The sequence below is a fragment of the Limulus polyphemus genome, unplaced genomic scaffold (assembly GCF_000517525.1).
Source record: "Limulus polyphemus unplaced genomic scaffold, Limulus_polyphemus-2.1.2 Scaffold1483, whole genome shotgun sequence".
In the NCBI taxonomy this organism is placed as follows: Eukaryota; Metazoa; Arthropoda; class Merostomata; order Xiphosura; family Limulidae; genus Limulus; species Limulus polyphemus.
In genome coordinates this window covers 13582-19248 of record NW_013667093.1, presented here as the reverse complement: position 1 = coordinate 19248, position 5667 = coordinate 13582, and the positions used below count along the sequence as shown (strand labels likewise).

Below are 5667 nucleotides of genomic sequence, written 5' to 3'. Positions count from 1 at the left end.
GGTGTGGTTTGGTCTTTATAGTGTTCTAGTGGATTGTGGAGAGCGTGTTATGATTCGTGTTTAACCCAACCTGTGGCTACCATTGGTTGAGGCTACAGGAAGTCTCTCCTCCAATCAGAAATTTGACTCACCTCTAATCCTGAATCTCTGTTTAATGAAAGTTTCATTGTGTTAATGTAAAATGATTGTTTAATTTTTCTTGTCTTCCAAAATTTGTCTGTGTCGATGATTCTAGCTGTTTCCCAGTTTATGTTGTGTCCAGTTGATATGGCTTATCTGGCCCCATGGTCGTGAAAACCTAACAGCCTTCTTACAACACCTTAATTCCATAGACAAGAATATTTACTTCACCATAGAAATAGAGGAACAAAATAGCTTATCATTTCTTGACATACTGATCAGCAGACAAGAAGGAAAAATCACCACAACTGTATACAGAAAACCCACCCATACGAACAGATATCTACACTTCCAGTCCTATCATCCAACCTCGATAAAACGTAGTATAATCCAGTGCCTAAACAAGAGAGCAGAAAACATTTGCGATAACACATCCATTGAAACAGAATGCCAAAACATCATACAGTGTTTTAAACAGAATAGTTACACCTCTTACTTCATCAAGAACTCCCTGAAGAAGACCACAACAGAAAAAAAAATAAAGAAACCACCACCACTACAACCATATACCTCCCATACCTGAAAAATGTCAGTGAAAAACTCAAACGAAAAGCTAAGAAATTCAACATAGATGTCTGATGGAAATCTTACAAAACACTAAGATCCATTCTGGTGAAGAACAAACAGAAACATACCAACAAACAAAAAAACGTCATTTATGAAATTCCGTGTTCCTGCAACAAAACGTACATTGGAGAAACGGGAAGAAGACTTGCAACAAGAATAAAAGAACAAAATCAGCCATTGCTGAACACGCCATGTCAACTGGACACAACATAAACTGGGAAAAAGCTAGAATCATCAACACAGACAAATTTTTGAAGACAAGAAAAATTAAAGAATTGTTTTACATTAACACTGTAAAACCTTCATTAAACAGAGATTCAGAATTAGAGGTGAGTCAACCGTGGCTACCATTGGTTGAGGCTACAGGAAGTCTCTCCTCCAATCAGAAACGTGTTTTAACCAACCAATCATAACACGCTCTCCACAGTCCACTAGAACACTATAAAGACCAAACTACACTACACACACACACTGACCTGAAGACGAAAGGTGGAAGACTTTCGAAATTTCGTCCTCTACGTTTGTAGGTTTCTACAACAGGCAGATGCTGTCCATTGATGATAGAACTATTCAGTTGTGGTTTAAGGGTGGTTACCAAAACAAAGATGATAACCACCATCAAGATTAGATGGAGGACAATATTGAAGATGATTGTATATTGGCAATATATGAAGTGACAAATATAGTTAAAACTGCATAGGTGACAAAAATAACAAAATTAAATAATTACAGACATGACAAAAACCTGAAAGAAATCCTGGTGCACAGTAACCTTAAACAGAAACAAAATAATACTCCAGGCACTCACACATGTGTCACCTGCCCACATATAAACAGCACTACACATATATGAGGAAAGAAAACAACTTTCGACATAAGACAGTCCTTTACGTGTACCGCTGAATGTATCACTTACTGTAAAATTTTCAAAACATGCAATAGTTTATACATTGGACAAACAGGCTGCTGACTCAGTGATAGAGCATGAGAACATCTAAACCATATTAAACTGCAGAACCAAAATACACCTATAGGCAAACATTTCACCATCAACAACCATACAGTTGAGGACTTTTTTATTCTTGCACTAATTAGTGCTCCAATAGACATTCATAAAAGGGAATGACTGGAAAGGAGAATGATCTACAATCTGGGGACCCTACAACCGTCTGGTTTAAATGAATCCTTTTCTTTCCTGTATATTTCAAGTTTTTCCATTTTTTGTTAAAATTTTAATTGCTATCTGTTTTATAATTTCATGTTTTGTAATTTTTATGTAATAGATGTAATTTTGCTTAGAATTTTCATGCTCAGCATTCAAAGTACTACGCATACAAGTTCTTGGAATTCTGCACATGTGTCTTTGTTGTAAACTGTACAACCTGGTGAAGAGTGCCAGCTCAAAACATCATCCTTCTTTTAATAAAAAAACTTGGCAATTGTTCAACCTATTATTTAATATATGAAGTGAAACTACTCCTTCATCTAACTGAGAAATTGACAACATATTAGTTGATATGTTAAGTGAATCTTTTACACAATCATCTTAAGTTTCTGTAGTGAACTTGAATCAAGAGTGTCTTGATAAAATCTGAAGCAACAGATTGATTAACATTGTCCTCATAAGATTGTTTAAAAACAGTATCTTTCTCAATATAGAAATTATCCCAAATATAATATAGTGAGATATTAGTAACATGTGTTCCAATTGAAATACCATTTGGTACACTTCAATTTGTAAATCCCATCTAAAAGTTTTTCTTCAACTCAAAGTGGACTGCAATGAATAGGAGCCAACATTCCAGTGAAACCAATGTCTCCATGAGATACAAAATGAGTAAAAACTCACCACATCTGAAACTCCAAAAGTCAGTGGGTGATGACGATTGTCATAATATTTTTTTTCTGTTGTGCATGTGTTTGATCTAGTTGTTGTAAAACAAAGGACTAATAGTCTCAAAGTTATTAACAATGAATTTTTATATAATTGAATCATACGTGAAGTATCAGATTGTTCCTTAACAGCATCATGGTAAAAATCAAAAGGAAACTTAAAATCTCTCCCATAAAGTGATAAACCAGGAGATCCACCATTACTCACATGAGGAGCTAATTGAGGTAAATACGCATCCCCATTACTGTGTTTGGATTGAACAAAAACCTTCACATTGTTTTCAAGTTATAATTAACCCTTTCAGAACAATTGATTTATGAATGATAAGTTGTTGTAAGCTTATGTGTTGCACCAGTTGTACTAGTAACTGATTTGAACAAATCACTTACAAACTGAGTCTGTCTATCCATTATTAAATTGATAGATTCTTTACCCATTGAGTGAAATAATGGAAACACAGGTGTATTAGTATCAGTTTGCAATGGATGGTAATGGACCAACAAAATCAAAGCCAAGAAATTGTAATGGATATTTTTTATTGTATATTTTGTTGACTACCAGGCCAGCATATCAGAGGTTTACAATTATTAATAACACACTTATTGTTATTATTAATAACATAACACAAGCCAGTAAACAGTAAACACTTTGTACACAGTATGTGACTGTTCAATGACATCATACACTATAGTTTTCACTTAGACAAGTTGATTGCACAAAATGTTATTTGGAAACTTATAAGTTATTATTAATAGAAGTTGTGTGTAATAATGTGTTAACAGATGTCTGAGTCTGAACGAATAAATAATGATAACTTAATTTTCAAAAAAATTATATACATATAGTCAAGATTTTATGGAAAAAAATGTTAATAGTGAAAGGATCTTCAACACATACTTGTGTTAAAGAACATGCATATCTGTCATGATACGAGCATCCACTTACAGTAAGGATTATTACTTGTATTTCGAGTGTCATCTGTAATGTTTAAGAATGTTTTTATGCATATATATGAAGAAGGACAACTAGCCTAAACTGTTGCAAATTAGTGTTCGTATATTAATTTGTTTGTTTGTTCATCACTTTCATGAGTTGTGGAAAAAAATTATAGCTTGTAAAGTTACCAGATAGGAAGTGCAAAGTTTTTCAGCATAAAATTACTTCAACTTATAACTCTTGGGAAATAATTGTACATTTTTATGTACATTAGTGTAAATTTACAGATAAAATAATAAAATTTAGTTAAAATTACTTAAAATGTGTTACGCTTTAGGTAATACTGCAATTAAGGAATTTGAAGAATTTTAATTCAGTAATTTTTTATTTATTTTTTTTGGTCTTTTAGCATGAAAACTAATTCAACATGTTATCTTTACTTCTACTATAAGACTTGTGCAGAAAATGTTGTACTGTGCTGTATCTTAACAAATAAGTCCTGTTATACTCTTAATATTTTGGTGTTTAGATCTTTATTGCTCAAATTTACTCTCACAATTCAATGGTATATGAAGGATACAACCTTGAGGGTTTAATGTATTTTTCTTTTTTTTATATATATTTCTGTGTAGGAAACTCACCCTAATGAAACTTCACACTGGACAGTGCAACACCCATTGTGACTGCCAAAATATTTATCTCAGAAACACCATACTATGAAGCTTGTGACAAGAAGATAATGCATTACTAGCAGGCCTCCCGGTGAAACATTTAGTGTCAAAATAGGCTAAAACTTTTAGATTTGAAGGTAAACCTATATTGTTTAAACATTTTGTCACCAAATTTTCAATACTGTAGTCATGATATTATCATAATTATCTAATACAGATATATGGAAATATAATTGTTTTGCAACAAATTTTATGTGAAAGAGTAAACCAGACTTCATTATCAGTAGTGTCAAAACTTTCAATATAAATTTTCTGTCATCACAAAGTAATGCAAATTTTACAGATGGGTATAGAAATTCACATTTATTATCAGTAAAATATAATTTGTATATATCCAAATCTATATATTTGGGTTTGTCAAGTCACAATTTATTCCTTATTTTTAGAAAGGGGGAAACTTTTTTGAAAATTTATTTTTGCAGTGACCCACTGGGAGGCCTGTACTAGTGTTGCCCAAGATTAGGAAAGATGAGTAACACTACAGCTGTGAAAAAGTTTGGATCTTTTTATAAATATGCTTTTTGATTGTTTTATTCTATCTTTTTGAAAATTACTTATCATTGGTAGATATCTTTCATCATGGCTTGTTTAATTTTACAATTAGGTATGAAATAAGGAACATTTACTGAAAAATTCATTGGAGACAAGTAAACTAAACATTAAAGGCTTAGAATGTCCTCATTAGAATGTTGAACTATAAAGGACCTTTGTTCAGTTTCTGGACTTAGGATTAACAAAGTACCAAAACTTGTAGTGTTGACACAATGTTAATGATTATTTTTTCCTTTTAAAATATAAAGAAGAAGAAAAGGTTTGATCTACAAGCAATTCTGAATGAAAGTGCTTGTATAAGAGCCATTTATTTTGCTGAAAAGTTTTTATGTTGTGATATGCATAACAAAATGCAAGTTTTCATATTACATTTTTAATAAATCTAGTCATTGGAATCCTGTACACTTTGTGCTTGTATTTTTCATACTGTTCCTTTCCCAATACAAATTGAATACACTTAGTTCATGTGTTTATAACTTGAAATAAGTTCTTCCTAATTTGATTCATGGACTTACCCAACAATCTTTCTTGCTGATGAAATACTTTTACACAAAATTAATGAGCAGTTGAGTTGCCAGGAGTTAAACCTTATGCTTGGTTATAGTGCTAGGGATATACAATGTGGTCGTGAATCAGAATCTATTCTTTGTAGTAAACAAGTTTATTCATTGTGCTGTTATTTCTTCACATCATAAAGATAGGCAATATGCACAAGCCAATATCCAGTAAATTAATTTGTGAGATTTGGTTGACTAAGAAATGTTCTAGTCCAATATCATCATGCTGCATAAGGTATTTCAGAGTAGA

General features: G+C 32.1%; 1 long non-coding RNA gene across 1 annotated transcript in view; it reads left to right on the top strand.

Annotated features, from left to right (window-relative positions):
• Positions 1–5262, top strand: part of LOC111086846 — a 7489-nt gene extending 2227 nt beyond the window's left edge. The window contains exon 2 of the long non-coding RNA XR_002611554.1: positions 4210–5262. This is a non-coding gene — a long non-coding RNA (uncharacterized LOC111086846). The remainder of the gene's footprint in view (positions 1–4209) is intronic.
• Positions 5263–5667: the final 405 nt, after the last annotated feature.